This window comes from Lepus europaeus, unplaced genomic scaffold, assembly GCF_033115175.1.
Source record: "Lepus europaeus isolate LE1 unplaced genomic scaffold, mLepTim1.pri SCAFFOLD_34, whole genome shotgun sequence".
In the NCBI taxonomy this organism is placed as follows: Eukaryota; Metazoa; Chordata; class Mammalia; order Lagomorpha; family Leporidae; genus Lepus; species Lepus europaeus.
In genome coordinates, this window is record NW_026909213.1 from 4,573,073 (window position 1) to 4,596,186 (window position 23,114).

Genomic DNA, 23,114 nt, shown 5'->3' on the forward strand with positions numbered 1-23,114 from the left:
TATGAATATAAATCTTCCTGGAGAAGAACTAGAACTGTGAATGACAAAGACAAATCATCACAATTGAAATGTTTAAAGTAATTTAGCAATTTAGCAAAGGAGATGCCCACAGGATTTGAAAAAGCACAGCAGTATTTTACAAACCAGTTCATCATTTCAGGCAATGATAGCACTGGAGCAATTTCAAAATTCTTCTAAAGTACCCAAGGAACCCCCCTCTGCTTTTTGAAGAACAGCAGCTTGTTAGATTTCACCATTGGACTTCTCCATGTTACCTAACCCCTGGGAAACTCACATCAATAGCATTTCTATATCAATGTAACAACTTGAAATTTATGATATTACAACTAGATAATACTTTTCAGGTAAAGGGAGCCTAATTAACCATCATCTCTGCAAGTTGAAAACTACATCTTTTGTTGATTCCCAGGGATCCACAAAGAAATCAAGGTCAAAGCAGTTTAGAACTTTGATTTTGAAAAAAATGTCAAAGATATCAAAAATTAAAAAATACTTGGTTAACATAGGATCTCTGATCATTTTATGAGACAATAATCATTCACTTATATAGAGTCAAATTATGTTTAAATATATTTATTACATATTAAGTATATTTAATATTTGATTAGTAGAAAGATACACTTAAAAGATATTAAAAATCAATTCTTAACATTCAGTTTTCTAAACCCAAAGATAGAAAATACATGAGATTATCTTGACAAAACACAAAATTTCTTTCCCTCATGTAATTAGCTACCAAAAGATGAAGAAAATCCTTTTGTACTGTGCTTCTTCTAATGGGAAGCTCCCCCAGATAACTTAGAAGTTAAACCTAGTGGAAAGATACCCCAACTTAGACATTGAAATAGTATGTGTGCAGGCTGTAAGCATTCAACCTTATAAAAGAATGAGAACACTTAGAAACAAGTACACCCGAGGCCGGTGCTGTGGCACTGCAGGTAAAGCCACCACCTGCAGTGCCTGACTCCCATAGGACTGCTCTACTTCTGATCCAGCTCTCTGCTATGGCCTGGAAAAGCAGTAGATGGCCCGAGTACTTAGCCTCTCTGCACTAGTGTTGGAGACCCAAAAGATGTTCCTGGCTCCTGGCTTCAGACTGGCAGAACTCCAGCCATTGCAGCCTTTTGGGGAGTGAACCAGCACTCTCTCTGCCTCTCTGTAACTCTGCCTTTCAAATGAATATATAAATCTTTAACAAAAAAGACAATACCATATCTTAGAAACAAAAGCATAAAACTCCATAGAACAGTTTAAATACATCTAGAAAAGTCAAGTATAGGGGCCAGTGTTGTGGCATGTTGTGTAAAGCCAGCCCCTGTGACACAGGCATCCCATCCTACATGGGCACTTGTTCCAGTCCTGACTATTCCATTTCAGATCCAGATCCCTGCTAATGTGCCAAGGAACATAATGAAAAATGGCCAAGTCCTTGGGCCCCTGCCACTCAGGTGTGAGATCCAGAAGAAGCTCCTGGCCATTGTGGCTCAGCTCCAGCCATTGTGGCCATCTGGGGAATGAACCAGTAGACCAAAGATCTCTGTCTCTTCTCTCCCTCTGTGAACTCTGGCTTACAAATGAAAAAATCTTTAACAAAAAAAATTAGGTACTCTTAGTATCCTAGTCTCTAAGATAAAAATTTCTCTTTAAGATTTATTAATTACAAAGGTAGAGTTACAGAGAGAGAGAGAAAGATCTTCCATCTGCTAGTTCATTAGCTAAATGGCCACTACAACCAGAACTGGGCCCGGCAGAAGCCACTGCCAGGAGACTCATCCAGGTCTCCCACGTGGGTGCAGGGTCCCAAAGATTTGGGCCATCCTCTCCTGTGTGCCAGGTGGATTAGCTAGGAGATGAATCAGAAGTGGGCCACGAGGAATCAAACCAGTGCTCATATGGGTTGCTGCCATCACAGGCAGCATCTTAACCTGCTGTGCCACAATGTCAGCTGTAAGGACAAGCATTTTTAATGACAGGCCATAACTAAACAATAAAGGAGGAGAAAATAGCTTATAAGAGATGGCTAGTTGTTGGGAAGGAGTCAATCAAATGGAAATTTTAAAAAATTACAGTTGAGGAGATAGAGGGGCCAGGCACTGTAGCGTAGTAGGCTAATCCTAGAAAAGCAGTTGGTGGCTCACTTGGTTAACCCTCCACCTGCAGTGCTGGCAACCCGTATGGGTGCTGGGTATAGTCCCAGTTGCTCCTCTTCCAGTCCAGCTCTCTTCTGTGGCCCAGGAAGGCAGTGGAGGATGCCCCAAGTGCACGGACCCCTGCACCCACATGGGAGACCTGGGAGACAGGGAGGAAGCACCTGGCTCCTGGCTTCGGATCCACACAGCAACAGCCGTAGCAGCCATTTGGGGGTGAAGCAATGGAAGGAAGACCTTTCTGTCTCTCTCACTGTCTAACTCTGTCAAATAAATAAAAACAATAAAAAACAAGAAGATGCAGTTGACTAGATGGTTGAAAATGTTATTTAGAGGGGCATTGTAGGCTAATCTTAGGAAAGCAGTGCAAGATGTGCTTGAGCTTGGGGGATCTGCAAGAAGCTCCTGGCTCCTGTTCTGGATTGGCTCAGCTCCAGCCATTGTGGGTATTTGAAGAGTGAACTAGTAGATGGAAGACATTTCACTCTACCTCTCCCTCTCTTTCTCTCTCTCAAAATTTTTTAAAGTTATTAGACTGGGGCAGGCACTGTGGCATAGAAGGCTAAGCCTCCACCTCAGTGCCAGCACCTCATGTGGGTACCAGCTCAGCTGAACCCCAGCAGCTCAACTTCCAATCCAGCTCTTTACTAATGCACCTGGGCAAAGCAGAGAAATGTGGTACTTGAGCCCCTGAACCTGTATGGGAGACCCAGAAGAAGCTCCTGGCTCCTGCCTGACCCAACCCCCAGTCATTTGGGTAGTGTCATTGGATGGAAGATCTCTTTCTTTCCCTCTTTGTATCTCTGCCTTTCAAATAAATAAATGTGTTGTAGAAAGTTATTCGACTTTGAAATCAAATATGAAAAACCTCTTGCAAAAAATTATCATTAATATTTATATTTTTGTAAAAAAATTACTAACTTAATATAGGGTATAAATCCTGATTTTATTTATTTGAAAGAATTCCAAAAAAGACAATGAGAAAGTGATCATTGGGATCACTTCCCAACTGATTGCAGCCAGAGCTGGGACAGATTGAAGAAGCCGGAAGCCAGGGAAATCCATGTGGTTCTCCCACATGTGTGGCAGGGGTCCCAGCACTTGGGCCATCTTCTGCTATCCCAGGCACATTCACAGGGTGCTAGATTAGAAGTGCAGCAGTCTGGACTCAAAGAAGCACTCTTAAGGGGTGCAGGTATGATAGACTGCACTTAACCTACGATGCTGGCTGAACCTTGAACATTTTTAATGTCAGGGCTGGAATTGTGATGTTGTGGGTAAGGCCACCACCTGTGATGCTGGCATCCATAGGGTCACATGTCACAGCTGCTCTACTTCAGATCAAGCTCCCTGCTAATGGCCTGGGAAGAGCAGAGGAAAATGGCACAAGTGTTTAGGCCCCTGCTACTGATGTAGGAGGCCTGAATGGAGCTCCAGGCTCCTGCCTTCAGTCTGGCCCAGTGCTTGCTTGCTGCAGAGATCTGGGATTGAACCAGTAGGTTGACAATGTCTGTCCCACTCTCTAACTCAGCCTTTCAAATACATAAATAAAACTTTAAACAATTCTAAATTTTGGTAAGTTCATTTAGAATTCTTTTTATTGGGGCCAGCACTGTGGCATAGTAGGTTAAGCCTCCACCTGCAGTGCTGGCATTTCATAAGAGCACTGGTTCAAAATGCCCTAGAAAAGCAGTGGAGGATGGCACAAATCCTTTGGCCACTGCACCCATGTGGGAGACTTGGATGAGGGTCCTGGCTCTTGGCTTCAGATCAGCAAGATCCAGCCATTGTAGCCCTCTGGGGAGGGAACCTGTGGATGGAGGACCTCTCTCTCTCTCTCTCTCTCTGGGGAGGGAACCTGTGGATGGAGGACCTCTCTCTCTCTCTCTCTCTCTCTCTCTGTTATTCTGCTTTGCAAATACTTAAATAAATATTAAAAATATTTCTTATCCTTGATAACTTGATTTTTTTTTTACTTTGAACTTTTATTTGGCAAAGCAACACTGCATAAACTGTGCAGTAACAAATGACAGTTTACACAGAATGTTAAATTCATATACATTATCAGCAGCAAATTAGAAATAAACAAAAAACCACTAAGCTACAAATCCCCTATCACTTTTAGAGAGAATGAACAAACTCTGTCAGTTGTGTCCAATCTGAACAGCAGAGTCTATAGGACATCACCTGCCATCTTAAGTTTCAGGATTTACAGATGCCTAGTTGGAAGGTAACAAAGCAGTTGACTGTATCTACAACACGCTATTCTGTGACACCACCTCAAAAGCTTTAAAAAGAAAGCTCATCTCTACTTTCTTAGTAGCATCTAACAGATATCCAAATACCAAGAAGCTTAACTTGTGAATGGTGGTGTTATCTGATACACAGAAGAAATTCAGAAATTCAGGTAATTCAGAATATCAGTAAATGGTTTTTGCTATAACAAAATGTGAAAACGAAAAGGGAAGGAAGATGGTTTTATTATGGTTACTCCTCCTTTTTAAAACTCCCAAAGAAAAATGAATAAAAGTTCTAATCAATTAAATAGAATTACTTCTTGCTGTTAGTAACCTCAGTTAACCCTATTGTTCCACAGTTGAAACCTGAAAAACTTACTTGAGCATTTAATTTGGAAAGCAACTCTAGTCCCAGTGATGGTACTGGACACCAACATACATAAAGATAACTATATCCTCATTACAGACTCAGTGGGCACTCTGCTCAGAAAACACCTTTTATTGCATTAATTCTTGTTCCTCACAGTCAATTTCATCAGAGGCATCTGTGGAAATTTACAATAGGTTTGTAAGAGATCAAGGAGCCAGGAAAGTGAGGGTTTAGTTCAGGTAGGAGAGAGGGGAAAAGTCTGGAAACCAGGGTAGTATCCATACCACTCAGAGAGCAGGCCAAAACCACATGCAGCAAGCACTTTGAGCTGCTCTCCACCGCTTATCACCAGCAGCAAAGCAGAGGCAGAGAGCGTTATTTAAGAAAGAGAGGTCAATGTGGGATCATACTGAGCACCAGGAACCAGCTACATGGAGGAGTATCTAGGCCTGGAAGCCTAGGGCGCGGGGCTACAGCAAGCCCCCTCCTGGCAAGAGGTCAGGGGAAAGAGAAGGGCCAGACACATCATGTCCTAGGAGTTTAACCCACTTCCAAAGGGGAGTGGTTAATTAACCTGATTGGCTGGTTGGCAGGCACCCAGATGTGGCCAGGTAGGGGGATGAGGTCACCCAGGGGCGTGGCAAAGGCGTGGTCTTCCAGCTCACAAACCTAATCAATTTTAAGCTGTATGCCTGCCTGCTTCAACTCTGACTTTCAAATGAAATAAATATTTTAAAAATCCACTTACCAGCCACCTTCTCTTAACTTTAACACATACACGGGCCATGCAGTATGACAACAGAACACCACTTTCTTCTTAGAAATAGGATGGTAACTGTAAGCTGCTCAATCAGCCGCAACGCAACTCAAGGTGCTTTTGGATGGAAATTAAATTGAACCACTCATATTTCACCACATGAGTACTCTTCCAAACCATATCCCAATCTTCCTCACAGAGGGGCTGAGGCAAAAATCTTGGAATCTTGTCTCCCACATGAAGCAGGCAAGCATACGGGTAAAGATAGATTAGGTTTGTGAGCTGGAAGACCACACCTCTGCCACGCCCCTGTGTGGCCTCAGGCCCCTACCTGATGCCTTTTGCCACGCCCCTGTGTGGCCTCATTCCCCTACCTGCCCACACCTGGGTGCCCACCAGCCAAGCAGGTTAATTAACCACTCCCCTTTGGAAGTGGGTTAAAAGCCCAGCCAGGGTGTGGCCCCGGCTGCTCTTCTTCCCTGGCCTCTTGCCAGGACAGGGCTTGCTGTAGCCCTGCACCTCCAGGGTGCATGGCCTTCTGGCCATGTGCTCTAGGCTTCCTGGCCTAGAGGCTCATCCATGTGGCTGGTTCCTGGTGCTTGGTATGAACCCTACTCACCTCTCTCCCTTAAATAGCTCTCACTCTCCTATGCATCTTTCTCACTAAATAAAAGCTTAAAACGTGCCATGCTGCCTCGTTTATCTGTACCGGTATTTAGAATTCTTCTCTAAATATTAGGCAAGAACCCTCTTGGGCTTATTAATATTGGGGATTTAGTCATAAGCCTGTGGTGAAATCGTATGGCACCCCAAATTCCGGTAGTACACGTGGCACCCCGGATAGCATTTCTAGGGAACTTTAAGGGGGGGCTACAATTTAGTGTGGATTTTATGGGGTCTTCTCCAGTTTCACACAAACCAGTACCACAAAAAATGACCTAAGCCAGGTCCCAATTCCATAAACCCAAAGAGCAGAGACAGAAATTTCAGTCTCAGAGCTGTTGACTCCGTACACAAATGGAAGCCATTGTGCTAGTAGGTAGCTAATGCGCAGCAGGAAGAGAAAGGACAGCTGCTGGATGTCCCCAGAGTCCCAACCACCACATTAGCTCACAAGCTGCTCTGGGGATGGAGTACAAGTGGCCACTGCCCTCCTTACCAGCGTGAGAGGGTCAGGCCACTTGAAGAATATACCCCAGACCTCTGGGCTAGCTCACCAATGTGGTTACCGAGGGAATAGTCCAGCTCTTGATGCTCGCCGCTTCAATTCACCAAAGATGAGGCATGGCCAGAGGTAAAGGTTTATTGCAAGAAGGCAGCAGCAGCCTTGGGGAAAGAAAAAGAAGTTTCTCTCAATCCAAACAGGTGCTTTTCTACCAAACCACCCAGTACAGAGGATTTTTTAAAGAGACAGGGTGGGCCGGCGCCATGGCTCAACAGGCTAATCCTCCTCCTAGCGGTGCCAGCACACTGGGTTCTAGTCCTGGTCGGGGCGCCAGATTCTGTCCCGGTTGCACCTCTTCCAGGCCAGCTTTCTGCTGTGGCCAGGGAGTGCAGTGGAGGATGGCCCAAGTGCTTGGGCCCTGCACCCCATGGGAGACCATGACCAGCATGGTGTGCTGGCCACAGCATGCCGGCTGCAGCGGCCATTGGAAGATGAACCACCGGCAAAGGAAGACCTTTCTGTCTCTCTCTCTCACTGTCCACTCTGCCTGTCAAAAAAAATAAATAAATAAAGAGACAGGGTAATTGGAGGGTGAGGATTCAAAGAAAACAGTCTATTCACTTGACAATTATGCAGATTTTCAGGCTTTGTTCTGAGGCACATCCCACCACCCAGTCAGAGGAGTCCTGGGTGTAACCCCAGGGGCTTTCTGCCTCAGTTGGGGGAGGGGGGAAGGGTTCTTTGTCAGTTGGGGCAACAGCCTGCCATTCCTAATCATCTCCTTTTTTCAGTGGGCTTTTGAAATTCTAGTGTCTTCATTAAGGTAAACATTTGAAAAGGAAAAATGCATTTATTGTGGTTACAGGAGTACCATTCTGTTGGAGGAGGGTATTTGGGGGCTTATAAAGAGGTCATAAGGCAGGGGGTGGCTGGTGTAAGGACTAGATGACCTAATGAGGAGTCCTTTTAAGAGTGGGCAAGACCTGTCTACTAGCAAGACAGTGAGTTTCTAGTTTTTTTTTTGTTTGTTTGTTTGTTTTTTGTTTTTTTGACAGGCAGAGTGGACAGTGAGAGAAAGAGACAGATAAAGGTCTTCCTTGGCCATTGGTTCACCCTCCAATGGCCGCCGTGGCTGGCGCACCGTCCTGATCTGAAGGCAGGAGCCAGGTGCTTCCCCTGGTCTCCCATGGGGTGCAGGGCCCAAGCACTTGGGCCATCCTCCACTGCCCTCCCTGGCCACAGCAGAAAGCTGGCCTGGAAGAGGTGCAACCGGGACAGAATCCAGTGCCCTGACCGGGACTAGAACCCGGTGTGCTGGTGCCGCAAGGCAGAGGATTAGCGTGTTGAGCCAAGGGGCCAGCCCAGTGAGTTTCTAGTTTTATCATGAGAATAGAAGGGAAGTTAACAATCCCACCCTTCTAACCTAGTTTTACCAAGAGAATTTGCCTATTGCATAGTTCCCAAGGTTTTTGGTTTTAACAAGAGCAGGCTAGACAAGATTATGATTCTGTCCTTCTGATGAGATTGTTAGCTGTTATTATTCTGCTCATCCAAATCGTGGTTAAAAAACTGCACTCCATTTTTCAGGTGTCCCTCTTTGGAGACCCCCTAGTGGCTGCTGTGGCAAGAGCTTTCTCATGTAAATAAATCTTGCTTTGCTCACTGCCTGTCCACATGGAAATTCCTTGTGAGACAGGCACCCCAGGCACCTTCCTTCATCACCATTTTCCCCCATTAATTTGGTGTGGTGATTCATGGCAGAGTTGCCAGTCTCTGGTTTCAGATGTCATGGCTTGTCGCTAGATCAATGACAGTGCTTAAGTTCTCTGATTCCTCCTGGTGGTCCTCAAACCTTCCAGCACCTGTGTCCTTCAGCTCTGTCTCAGCCTAACAGAGACCTGGGGCTCCCTTGCTCTCTTAAAAACCTACTGTAAATTTTGACAGATGCCCCTATGAAGTTGATTATGAGGAGGACTTAATAATAACTCGGATTTCTAAGGGTTGGGTGTCTACTTCTCACTGTTTCTACACACACACACACACACCCCACTCATGAACAAAATATTTCTCAGGTGCAAAATTAGGTAACGTTATCAGACTCAGTACCCTCCTTTGCACCAAGCAAACAGGTTTCTGCTGGTGTGCCTTTATTGGAGGGGCAGGGTTTTGTAGTGTAAAGTGCTGGGCTGCTTTCCCAGGCCTGCCTCTAAGGCTGCTGCATTCCTTCTGCAGAGCACATGTTTTGTTTCCCATGGCTGCTTTCACACACATAGGCTAATTTCTATCTTCCTGTCTAAAAATAGTATTAAGAGCATGAAAATCTTTTTTTTAAATTTATTTGACAGATAGAGTTAGTGAGAAAGACAGAGAGAAAGGTCTTCCTTCTGTTGGTTCACCCCCCGAAATGGCCGCTATGGCAGAAGCTACACCGATCCAAAGCTAGGAGCCTGGTGCTTCCTCCTGGTCTCCCATGTGGGTGCAGGGGCCCAAGCACCTGGACCATCCTCCATTGCCTTCCTGGGCCACAGCAGAGAGCTGGACTGGAAGAGGAGCTACCTGGACTAGAACCCAACACCCATATGAGATGCCCGCAGATGGAGGATTAGCCAAGTGAGCCATGGCACCGGCCCCATGAAAACCTTGAATAGAAGAATACCCTTAGAAACAAAAGCTGAAGGAATTGTCTGATTACATGAAAAAACTTAAACACATTAAGAAAAGACAGAAGAATCAAGTATCCTATAACCTAAGGCTTCTAAGATAAACAGTTTGAATGTCAGGTCACAGGAGTCAGAACTAAGGAGGAAGAAATACCTTACAGGAGATGCCTAGAAATTTGAAAAGAAAATCACCAATTAAGTAGAAACTACTAAAAGGAGAAACTGCATTAAAAATAGATTTCAAAATGAAACAGCAAGATTATTACAAATATGTATGTTACTGGAGGGAAGGCCATGGAAACTGTGGGTTCTTATCTTCAGGCAAGAAAGAATTCAGGTGTGAGACAGAGGGCAGAGTGCTAAGGCTTTGTTGGGGACAGGGCATCCATCAGGATGGAAGGGAGAGAAAGAGCGCCCAGTCGCTCAGACTGGGGAGAGTGAGGTTATGAAGTAGCACCTTGACAGTAGGGACTCCATTTTGGAGAACCTGAGACTCCATTCTGGGAAGGTGCCCCCCCACACCGTGAGACTCTGGTCTGAAACTATGATCTAAAACAGTTGAACAATAGCAGTCCACTACATCACACTTGGCAGAGCACAGAAACCCCCTACCATGATCGCTCAAGCTTGAAGTGAGTAGGCTACACCTGGGTTAATAATAAAAATGTAATTTGTCTATGTCCTACATATGATTAAACCAATACCTGGATTAATGTCAAGATTATAATTAAAATTGTTAAGATTGTAACTGGTATTGTCAAGATTATAATTGATACTAGTTTTGCATAGGTTTAAGTCAGCTTGACCCCAGTAACCGTGTATTCCCCCCCGATCCTAGCAACCATGTATTCCCCTCCCGATTTTGCAGTTTTTGCCTTTATAAACCTTTATAAACCTTTATAAACCCTACTCTCCTCCCCACCACTTCTCTCATCCCCTCGAACCCCATTCCTGTCCTGACTTCCTTGACTTTTCCTAACTACATTTCATCATCTCAGACACTCCTATTCCCAGAGCCCTGGATTGGGTCATTGGTGGTAGTGCTTCTAAAGCTCCCTCTTTTCCCACTGGATATGCAATAATTGAGGGGGCATCCTGATGTCACCTCCTCCTCTTCCCTGCATAGGGCCATAGAGGCCAGGCCCCTACCTCAAGGCACTACCTCCCAACAGGCCGAGTTATTAGCCTTGGTTCAAGCCTTCACCTTTGCCAAAGGAAAGACAGTCAATATATATACAGATTCCCGGTATGCCTATCATATCATGCACTCCAATGCCCAGATGTGGCAAGCCCAAGGGACCCCTATAATAAATGGCAAGCTGATTAAAGCTCTTCTTGATGCTGCCCAGTTGCCAACAAAAGCTGCTATTATTCACTGCAAAGGACACCAGAAAGGTAAACAATCCCTATCTGAAGCTAATAACAAGGCTGATCTGACAGCTAACACAGCGACCCTGAAGGAAGAAAAGAAATCTAAAATCTGTCCCTTTAATACTAGAAACTGCTTCACTTGTTTTCCTTTGGCTCCTTTTGTTATGCTTTCTCTGAACTGCTTTCTCTGAATAAAGAACCAAGAAAGTAACCTTAGTGTGACCCTCCCCTGTTCTCTCCCCTGCCCGGTTTCACTTGATTAATGCAGATGTAACAAGGGCTTGTACAACAGACTGCTTGTACCTGCTTTGTGCTACTAAGGAGTTATGGTTTATATTATCCCAAGATTTGGATTGCCTGCTTCCATCAGTCAGACAGTGGACCAGAGTTTACCTCTAAAATTACTCAAATAGTATCTGCCTCCCTTCATAGCTCATGGCATTTTCACATTCCCTATCGTCCCCCCTCCTCAGGCAAAGTAGAATGGATGAATGGAATTTTAGAACAGGCTCTAACTAAACTCTCCACCCAGGTTTACTTGGACTGGGTAAAACTCCTCCCTTTGGCTCTGTTAAGAATCAGATCTCTTCCCAAGAAGTCCTTAATGCTTAGCCCATTTGAAATTCCCTATGGAAGGCCTGTCCTTCTGTTACCGGAGAAATTGCAGGGTTCTTGTCTTCAGGCAAGAAAGAATTCAGGTGTGAGACAGAGAGTAGTGGGAGGTAAAATAGCAAGGTTTATTAGGAAGGGACATCTGTCGGGACGGATGGGCACCTCTCCTGACAGAGCCTGAGAGTCAGGGGAGGAGGAAGGAGGGAGGTTCCATGTTGAGTGGAGAGATTACACATGACCAGACCAGGCGGGCGGCTCAGCAAAGATGCAGAGAGCTGGGGGTTTTTAAGGAGATGGGTCTTGCTTCCCCACCTCTGCTCCTCTTGGAACAAAGGGCTTTTTGGATGTAAATAGAAAAACTTCTCTTGAAGGTCTGAAACAAAGGACTTTATGGATGCAAATGTTAGCAGACAGGAGGAAGCCAGCAGGGTGTTTGAGATGCAGATACTGGGCTGCACCTGGGAGATTGTGGAAGCTTGTCAGGCAGAAGGGGTGGGAACCGCCACCTGGCAGGTTATCAGGTAGAAGGGGGCAGGGCAGGATGCCAACTCTGGGCTGCCCCTGAAACATTGTCATGATGACTTTGAGATGCAGATGCATCTCATGCTGGACATAGATGTCTTCTCTTTAGGCCTGTTACACACACATAAGCTCATAACTGACTTCTTACCTAACACTTCCACCCAGCTTCCCTCCTCTACAGAGCACTGAAGCTATTCCTCCTCCTCTGGCTTTCTCTCTTCTTACTGAAATGTGCTCTGACTTAGGGATGTATGCAGACACACACCTACCCAAACCACACTCTCTGCCTCCCGACTATATTCCTATCTTTCCACCTGGTGACTGGGTTTACCTAAAACAAAATGAGGCTGCTCTAAAAACAAAGTGGAGTGGGCCCTACCAGGTGATATTGACTACCCCCACCGCAGCCAAACTCAAAGGGCACCCTCCCTGGGTGCATTTTACTTCATTAAAACTAGTTACCTCTCCCTCATAAGAGTCCACCCCCACAGGACCCACCTCGCTCAGGTCGACATACTAACACGATGCATTTACAAGGTAACTCTGCCTCATTTTGGCCGTTGTTTCCACCATGGGCCATGGCTCTAGTGTCTCCTTTTGCCCTCATAATCATCGTGCTCCTATTTCTGCCATGCATAATTAATCCATTCCAAAGGTTCTTGCAGGAACAAATAACTGCTCTATCTCAAGCCAACTCACAGGAGCAATGCAAGACTGCTCTTCTCCAATCAATCTGATCCCAAGTATAGGTCACTGCTCAAGTCCTGGCTCCATGGCTAAGCCCCCTCTCAGCAGGAAGTAGCCAGACAGAAATTGGCACCCCTCTCCTTATCTGTACTCAGAGTCAGGATTGATGGAACAATGACAGAAGCCTCAGGTATTCTCCCTCATTGCCCACAATAGGTAAACACTGGAATGTATTCCTTGTCCTTGAAACTCAACTGGATTTCATACCCTATTGCCTTCATACTCCACTCCTTACAGCCACCTGAAAGACCAGCTGCTCTCAACACCTTCAGGAACACCAGTTCCAGGAATTCCCCTCTGCCTGCTGGCCCCTACCCAAAATATAAAAAGGCCCAGCCCCTGGGGTTGGGGCCTTCTGTCCCGTGCTCCACTAGTGTGCATGTGGGCAGTTGATCACCCACCTCTACAGACTTATTTTCTCTGAATAAGTTCAGTCTGGCTGTAAATTTGTACACTGCCCCCTCTCTATTCTGCACCTCTTTCCCTAACATTTTGGTGTCCTGTGTGGGGAAGCAAAAATCTGCAACTCTTTTCCTAACAATTACCAATGCTCAATTTTGAGAAACTCATTTAGAAGTAATTTCCTTCTAATCTCAGCCAAAGTAATCTCACACAAAATTATCTGCTACAAATCTTCTGTAACATTCTTATATTACCTAAGTCCGCTCATAACCAGCAGCCACAGGCTGAGAGCTGATGCAGGGAGACAGCCTCACACCCCTAGGAAGAGCTGTGCTAAGAGGACTGGCTTGTGGACTTGGTGACCTGCTTTCTAGCTGAGGGGAATTCTGTGATCCAGGAGGAGAAAGAAGGGACAGGGATCCCAAACTCACAGCTTCTCCCCCAATGCCGTGTATGAAGTCTGGATTCTCCCTGAGGACCCACGAACCCTAACCACACAATTTGGAAAAATACAGAGCTCTAGGGCTGAGCCAAAGTCACCACATTCAGGAATGAAACAAGATATCCAGGGTCCCATGCCAGCTGCCGTCTTGCAAGCCAGAAGCACCTGGCCCCCACACACTCACCTCATTCCAGATTCTGAGCTGCCCAGGCATCCTTCTGAGGGCTCTTGTACTGGGAGAAGTGCACAGAGAGGGAAGGGCTGAGCATCGTGGCACCTCCATGAGCATCAGACTGGAGAAGCTGTTTAGCAGCATACAGAAAGAGACCTCACTCCCATGAGTCTGATTGGACAGCTTGCTGAGCCAGTGAGCAGGCAGCACATCAGATGATGCAGCCAATCAGAGTCACACCTACCAGATTGCCCCGAGGGGTTGGGGGGAGGGGTGCAGTTCATCCAGGCTGTGGCTGGTGGGGGAAGTGAGGGTTGAGTCTTGGGCTCAGGTCTGGTGGTGCTCACGGGGGGCCTAGCTATCCTAAGAGCCAGGGCTGCTGTCACCTTCCTGCTGACCCAACCACACAAGATTGGAGACCCTCCCTCCACTGTCTGTGATCCTGCTGGGAGCTTAGGACCTGGAGCTTCCAATAACCTCCTTCACAAGGGATGCAAGTCACTCACAATTTACTGAATGTTGAGCTTTTCATCCTCTTCATGTTGTTGGCTTAATTTCCTTTTAGGTTTTCAATTTTTTTTTATGATTAAAAAATATTTGCTGGCTCCACAGCTCACTAGGCCTGCAGCACTGGTACTCCGGGTTCTAGTCCCAGTTGGGGCACTGGTTCTGTCCTGGTTGCTCCTCTTCCTGTCCAGCTCTCTGCTGTGGCCCAGGAAGGCAGTGGAGGATGGCCCAAGTGCTTGGGCCCTACACCCACATGGGAGACCAGGAGGAGGCACCTGGCTCCTAGCTTCAGATCAGCACAGCACACTGGCTATGGTGGCCATTTGGGGGGTGAACCAATGGAAGGAAGGCCTTTCTCTCTCTCTCTCTCTCACTAAGTCTGCCTGTCAAAAAAAAAAGAAAGAAAGAAAGAAAATATCTAAAGGTATTCTATAGAGGTTTTCTAGTCTGTATTGTATCCTTTAAAATGGCTTTCTATTTTTTCCTGCTGCTCCATGGGAAGCCAGTTGACCTATATTGATCTTGTACTCACTCATATCACTTAATTCTCTTAGCTTAAATTTTGTTTTGCATTGCCTCTGTAGATTGTAGAGTGATCCACATATATTGAAAATTTTGTTGCTTAAAAATTGAATCTGGGGCTGGCACCATGGTGCAGTGGGTTAATCCTCCACCTGTGGTGCCAGAATTCCATGTCCCGGCTGCTCCTCTTCCAGTCCAGCTCTCTGCTATGGCCTGGGAAAACAGTAGAAGATGGCCCAAGTGCTTGGGCCCCTGTACCCATGTGGGAGACCAGGAAGAAGCTCATGCTCCTGGTTTCAGATAAGCCCATCTCCAGCCATTGCAACCATTTGGGGAGTAAACCAATGGAAGGAAGAGTTTTCTCTCTGTCTCTTCCTCTCTCAGTCTGTAACTCTACCTCTCAAATAAATAAACCTTAAACATAAATTAATTAATCCTTTTACTTAATGCTTCCATTTTTTGTTTCACTTTCCTAACTACACTTCCAGTACAATGTTGGAGAATGAGAATTTAAGGAGTCAGCTTTGGGTAAACTCCCAGGAAAAGAGGTGTTTTTTTTTTTTTTAAGATTTTATTTTATTTATTCCAAAGTCAGAGTTACACACACACACAGAGAAGTAGAGGCAGAGGGAGAGAGAAAGCGAGAGAGAGAGAGAGAGAGGTCTTCCATCTGCTGGTTCACTCCCTGGTTGGACTCAATGGCCAGAGCTATGTTGATCCAAAGCCAGGAGCCAGGAACTTCTGTGTCTCCTACATGAGGACAGAAGCTCAAGGGCTTGGGCCATCTTCCACTGCATTCCCAGGCAACAGCAGAGAGCTGAATCAGAAGTGGAGCAGCTGGGATTTCAACTGACACCCATATGGGATGCTGGTGCTGGCCCCAAGAGCTTTCAACGTCATGTTATTTATACTGGTTGCTATAGGTTCATCATAGACAATTTTAATTATAATAAAAAAATTCTGATATTTTACTTCTCTGCTTACAGGGTTTTTTTTTTTTTTTAAAGGCCAGATGCTGAATTTAATCAAATGCTTCCTAGCATTTAATTTAAATAATCACGTGATTTTTCTCCTTGAATTTTTATGATTTATTTGGAAGGCATACTGACAGAGAATTTGATCCATTGGTTCATGTCCCAAATGATCACAACAACCAAGCTAGGCTAAGCTGAAGCCAAAAGTCAGGAACACCAACTAGGTCTCACACATGAGTGTCAGAGACTCAAGTATTTGGGTCATTTTCTGCTTTCCTAGGTACAACAGCAGGGAACTGGGCAAAATGTCAATCATTCAGGATTCAAACCACTCTGATATGGGACTCCAACATCGCAACTGGCATCACAACTGGCATCACTGTGCCACAAGGGCAGCCATTGATTTTGAGTGTTTTTCTTTTTTAGGAAATAGCTTGATTGACCAGATTTATATATACTTGAAAGGCAGTTATGAACACACACACACACACACAGAAAGAGAGAGAGGATGAATCTATCAGTGATGGCTAAGTCTGGGACAGGTTGAAGCAGGAGTCTTGACCTCCATCTGGGTCTCCACAAGGGTGCAGAGGGCCAAAGCCTTAGGTCATCTTTCACTGCATTCTCAGGCCTATTAGCAGGGAACTAGATCAGAAGTGCAGAAGGGGCTGGCGCTGTGGTGTAGCAGGTAAAACCACTGCCTGCAGTGCCAGCTTCCCAAATGGATTCCAGTTTGAGTTCCAGCTGCTCCATTACTGATCCAGCTCTCTGCTGAAGTCTGGGAAAGCAGTAGAAAGTGATCCAAGTCCTTGGGCCCCTGCACCCATGTGGGAGACCCAGAGAAAGCTCCTGGCTCCTGAATTAGCTCAGACCCAACCATTGCGGCCGTCTGGGGAGTGAACTAATGGATGGAAGACCTCTTTCTCTCTCTCTCTGACTCTGTCTCTCTGTAGCTCTGCCTTTCAAATAAATAAATACATCTTAAAAAATAAAGAAATACAGCAGTTAGTACACGAAGCCGTGCCCATGTAAGATGTCATCCTTGCAGGCAGTGGCCCCAAGAGATATTTTTAATAACTGTAATGCTTGATATCTTAAGACTATTTCAATAGGTAAACACACACATAAATGGCATGCATCCCAGGGTTCATCCTTACCGTTTGGGTAGGGGCTAAACACCAAGGACTCCTCAGCACCTCAACTCAGAACCACTCTCAGTGGGCTTATACATTACACTAAAGAATAAACTTGCGCCGGCGCCGCGGCTCACTAGGCTAATCCTCCGCCTTGCGGCGCCGGCACACCGGGTTCTAGTCCCGGTCGGGGCACCGATCCTGTCCCGGTTGCCCCTCTTCCAGGCCAGCTCTCTGCTGTGGCCAGGGAGTGCAGTGGAGGATGGCCCAAGTCCTTGGGCCCTGCACCCCATGGGAGACCAGGATAAGCACCTGGCTCCTGCCATCGGATCAGCGCGGTGCGCCGGCCGCAGCGCGCTACCGCGGCGGCCATTGGAGGGTGAACCAACGGCAAAAGGAAGACCTTTCTCTCTGTCTCTCTCTCACTATCCACTCTGCCTGTCAAAAAAATAAAAAATAAAAAAATTAAAAAAAAAAAAAAAAAAAGAATAAACTTGCTTTAAGTGTTCCACAAATAAAAATCAACAAAATGTGGCAATTGAACTCTCTAGGGAGCAACAGTGATGATGCAGTAAAACTGCCATCCAGTGAAGTATTGGCGCCTGTCTGTGGGGTCTTGTACCTACTCATGTGGGTTAAGGGAGCACAGGGAGGCTGAGGAGACTTCAGCTGACAAAACCTGTCCTTTGGAGGTTCAGAAAAGGGAGCAGCAGCATCTTTCTGTAACTTGGGGTCCCAGCAGGGAAATCTTGTGATGTTTCCTCCCAGTAGCCCAGGGGCTGCTTCTCTCCTCCAGAGTCAGGCCCCAGACTCCAGGTCTCTACAACATTTAAATGTTCTTTTGCACCCCCAGCCAGTGCTGAAGTCTTCTATGACCCCTTGCTAGCTGACAGCAGCTGTCATTTCAGCATCCCTTGTGACCTGGAGGATGGATGGGCTCTTGTGGCAACAGTGTCCTGTTCAAAACTGAATCTCAGAGGAAACAGGTTTGGAGGAGTGGTATCTCGGTTTCAGAATATGAGGAACACTGTCAACATGTTAAGGTACTGTAGTGTCTGACACATATAACACCCCTTGACAAATACTTGCTATCCAAGGAGAACTCTCGAAACTTCTGGGGGGTGGGAGAATGCTGTTGTGGCATAGTGGGTTAAGCCACTTCCTGTGATGCCAGCATTCCCATGTGGGTGCCAATTTGAGTCTTGGATGCTCCATTCTGATTCAGCTCCATGCTAGTGTGGCGTGTGGGAGATCTGGATGAAGCTCCTTGTTCAGGCTTCAGTTTGGCCCAATCCTGGATTTTGCAGGGATTTGTGGAGTGAACCAGTGCAAGGAAGGTCTCTCTCTGTCTCATCTCTCTCTCTCTCTCTCTCTCTCTCTCTCTCTGTAACTCTGTGTTTCAAATAAGTAAATTTTTAAAAAGGACATTAAAAAAAACCTGCCAAATATTCTACATGCTGGGCACAGGCCCAGCTCCCAATGTCTTGGTTCCCCTTCATTGTAGCATTGTTATCACACCATTGCATTTGTTAGCTAGATGATTTCACAGACACAATCAGGAAGATACAGATTTCATTTAAAAAAATATTTATTTATGTATTTATTTGAAAGGCAGAATGGCTGGCATTGTGGAGTAATGGGGAAAGCCACTGCCTGTGATGCTGGCATGCCATATGTTTATGTTCTGGCTGCTCCATTCCAATCCAGCTCCCTGCTAATTGTCTGGAAAAAGCAACAGAGGATGGCACAAGTGTTTGAGCCCCAACCACTCACATGGAGACTAGAAGAATCTCCAAACTCATGGCTTTAGCCTGAACCAGCACCAGCCATTGTAGCCATCTGGAGGGAGGGAACAAGCAGATGGAAGATTTCTCCCTCTGTATCTCTCCCTCTCTCTGTGGAACTCTGACTTTCAAAAGAAACAAATAAATATTTTAAAAATTAAAAAAGGGTGAGTGATACAGAAGGAGAGAGACAGAGAGATATAGTTGAGAGAGAGAGAGAGAGAGAGAGAGAGAGAGAGATCTTCAATCTACTAATCTACTATTCAAATGGCCACAGTATCTGAGGCTGAGCTAGGACAAATCCAGGAGCCTGCAACTCCATTCAGGTCTCCCATGTGAGTGTAGGGGCCAAAGTACTTAGGTGATGACTCCAGTGCTTTCCCACATGTATTAACAGGGAGTTGGATTGGAAGAAGAGAAATAAGGACTCAAATGAATGCTCATACAAGATGCTGGTATTGCAGGTTGTGGCTGAACATTTGCACCACAGTGCTGAACATGGTTTTCACAGATTTCTGTTGGTCACTGTGGATGTCACGTAGAAAGCATATTTTCTTGGAAGCAAGCAGTTAGACGGTTGCTCCAAAGACACCATGCTAATCTGTCATACAGATCTACATGTACTAGAAATCTCACATTGAGTATGCACACTGTCACCAAATGTCAGACAATAGTAACATTTACTATGACAGTTTAGAGTGTGAACCAAACTTTGAAAAGTTGGTGGATGTTGGTGAAGCATGAAGACCTGCATAGTAGACATTCCTGTAATTTCAGTAGTTGTCTAAGAAAGATACTTGCTTACAACAGCTTGAATTAGAGCATCTCCCTGAGTCTTATCCTTCTGTTGAAAGGATTCTGGGATGCAGCATTGACATCATTGCTGAGGGTTTGCAATATGCTTAGTGTCTTGATCTATAAATATGCGCATCTCCGCTGAATGGTGTGTGACTTGTCTGTGGGCTTTTTGTTGGGTCAGTCCATGTTGGGCTGTTTTGTTGCACTGGAGCTTACCCATGTCATGCAAAAGCTGGACGTGATAAGTGATATCACATGGAGGCTGCTAAAGTAGCATGTGTGGCACTTTTCCTGCATCAAGTCAAAAGCCTATGCCCTCATTTACACCATGAGGAGAGTTAGAGACAGTGGGAGGATGTTAATAGGTGAGAAAACAAGAGCCCTGGGAACAGACCATCCAGAGAGGGGAGCACAAGAAGGAGACTAATATGTGAAAGAGCCTGAGACACTGGAACATTTGGAAGAAAAGACAAGCAAAGAAACAACCTGAGATGTGTTAAATATCCTCCAAGAACAAATCTGACTGAAACCTACATTTGTTCTCCGGAAAATAGACTTTTCTTCACCTTCCACTGCAGTTTAGCTCACAGGTTCCAGTGCAAATCTACAATAGGAAATAATCATCGAGAACATGAACATAAAACTCACTTGCTGGGACTGGCATTGTGGTACAGCACATTAAACTATCACTTATGATGCCTGCATCCCCTATCAGAGTGCCAACTTGAATTCTAGCTGTGTTCTTTCTGATCCAATCTCCTAACCTGTGCCTAGGAATTCGCAGATAATGGCCTGATTACTTGACTCCTTGCCACCCACATGAAATACTCAGATGGGGTTCTTGACTTCTGGCTTCAGTCTGGCCCAGGTTCAACTGTTGAAGCCATTTAGGAGAGGGAACCAGTGAATGGAAATCTCTCTCTTTATCCCTCCCCTGTGTATGTGTATCTCCCTTCTCACTCTGCCTTTCAGCAAAATAAATGAATCTCTAAAATATCTCCCTTCAGGATCAAGCATCTGGGGGATATTACACTTTAGGAAGAAGTGGATTGATTTGTTCAGAGTACTCAAAGCAGTTTCTTTTTTTTTTCTTTTTTGACAGGCAGAGTGGACAGTGAGAGAAAGAGACAGAGAGAAAGGTCTTCCTTTGCCATTGGTTCACCCTCCAATGGCTGCTGTGGCTGGTGCACCACGCCTACTCAAAGGCAGGAGCCAGGTGCTTATGCTGGTCTCCCATGGGGTGCAGGGCCCAAGCACTTGGGCCATCCTCCACTGTACTCCCTGGCCACAGCAGAGAGCTGGCCTGGAAGAGGGGCAACCAGGACAGTATCCGGTGCCCTGAACAGGACTAGAACCCAGTGTGCCGGCACTGCAAGGTGGAGGATTAGCCTATTGAGCTGCGGTGCCGACCCTCAAAGCAGTTTCTTTATATCCCCATTCTTTGTACATACTTATGTTTTTATAGTACTTATTATAGCATCAGTGTGAATTTTCATTCATTTTCTCAAATCTAGTGTGTGACCTATTAAAAAGCAGCCTTCCTGATTGTGTGTCTTTTTGCTGCTCCATCCCAAATACTTAGAATAGTGTCTAGTGACTGACATGTGAAGATCATTTGTTGAATGAACAAACTGAACTATTTACTAAATGTTAATGAAGGAGCTTATGTGCAATCATTCCATTTATAAAATAAAGCTCAGCCGACTATGAAATGTTTATATTGTATAGAAAATATATATGAATTTGCAATCTGCCTTTGAACTCAGTCATAAGCATCAGCATCCTGGTCTCCTTAATTTGTTGTGGGCAGTAAGAAGACTTCTGCCTGCTCTGTTTAAAGATCCCCATGGTTCTCAGTGTTCAGAGAGCTTTTCTGCTGGTGACCTTCCATGTCCACCTGGTTTCTCTTTGTACCAAGCCTGGACTTGAGGATTGTGATTGTGGCTATGGATCCCAGGTCAAAACTCAAAATGTACCCACTGAAATATTCTCTGATTTCCTTTTTGATTTCCTCTTCAAGCCAATGGCTGTTTGACACTGTGTGGATTGACATCCACATATGTGTGACTTTTCCCATTTTTCTGGAATTGATTTCTGTTTTTATTCTATTAGAGTTATGAAAGACAATGATATGACTCCAATTTTCTAAATGTTGTTGATGCATATTTTCTGAATTAACAGATGATCCCACCTGGAGACTTTAGACAGCTGTTGAGAAGAACACATGTTCTGCCTCTGCCAGGTAGAATGCTCTCTGTGTAACTGTTAGGAAAAGTTGATTTATAATATTGTTCAAATCTACCATTCTTTACTGATTTCCCACCTAGGTATTCTATTCTGTGTTGAAAGTGGAGTATTGATATGTTCTGCTTGTTCCCTTGCTGTTTATCTCTTCAGAGCTGTCAACATTTGCTTATATATTCTGATGATCTGAGGTTGGGTATGCATGTTGTTCAACCTAGAAAAGTACACAGAGGAACACGCAAGAATATCAAGAATAATATGGAAACAAAATGAGGAATTCAAAAAACACATAGAACAATGAAGAAGAATCAATCGATTTTCAAGATGTAGAAAATGGTGAATAAAAAGAAAAAAATCAAATAGAAAACTTTTACTCCAAGGAACACAACAGAAGAAATATTTTGTTATGCAGAAATGGGGTTGGACTTGTATGATCCTCCAGCTTTGATGCATTTCCCTGGCACAAATCCATGTCTTCTACTGAGAGCATCATTCCAGGACTTCTTCAGGGAGGGATCCATCCCACCTGTCAGTGCAAGTGGTAAGTGAGGATAGAACTAGCTCCTGCTGCAGGGGCAAGGGTCATGCTTGTTCTTCCTGCTGTGGCATTGTTGGTGCATGAGGAGTTGGGGCTCAGGGGTGCACATTTTAGGAGGGAATGTATAGGGCCCAGGATTTAGCCCTGGCTATGGACATCTCTGTGTTCAGCTCAAGGCACACCTGCTTCCACCTAAGTGTAAGATGCCCAGTGGTGACCACATTATGTTTCCCTCAAACACAGCCAGGAGGGAGGGAACCCAGGCCACACCCACACAGAACATGGCTTCTGCACTCTGTCATCAGTGTCTTTAGTGAGAGAGGATTGCATCTGATTCTTATTTCAAAAAAAAAATGACATAGCAACTCAGCAAAATGGAATCAGGGATGTTACTATTTTGAAAATGGGCAAATATAAGCGATTATACAAAATTAATAAGTATTAACTGCACTTCTGAGAAAGCATAACATTAACTTTTATGAGATGTGTATTTGGCCACTTTTCAAATCAACTTTTTTTTTAAAAGAGCTGTGTTGTTTATTTGAAAGGCAGAGTTAGAGAAAGAGAGGTAGACAGAAAGAGATCTTCATCTGCTGGTTCACTCCCCAAATGCCCAGAGTGGGCTGAGCTAGGCCAATCTGAATCCAGGAGCCAGGGGTTTCTTCCAGGTCCCCCATGTGGGTGAAGGGGCCCAAGTATTTGGGCCATCTTCCTCTGCTTTCCCAGGCACATTAGCAGAGAGTTGGATGCGAAGTGGAGCACCCAGGACTTGAACCGGCACCCTTGTGGGATGCTGACATTGCAGGCCAGGGCTTTAACCTGTTGTGCCACAGCTCTAGCCCCCATTTGACCACTTTTAAAATGTACTGTTAGTGTGGTCCTGACCAAAAAAAAATATAGCTGATGAATTTTATCATCTTAAGTATTTCTGAGTGTATGGTTGAGTAGTATTGAGCATATGCACATTGCTGTGGGACCAATATTCAGAA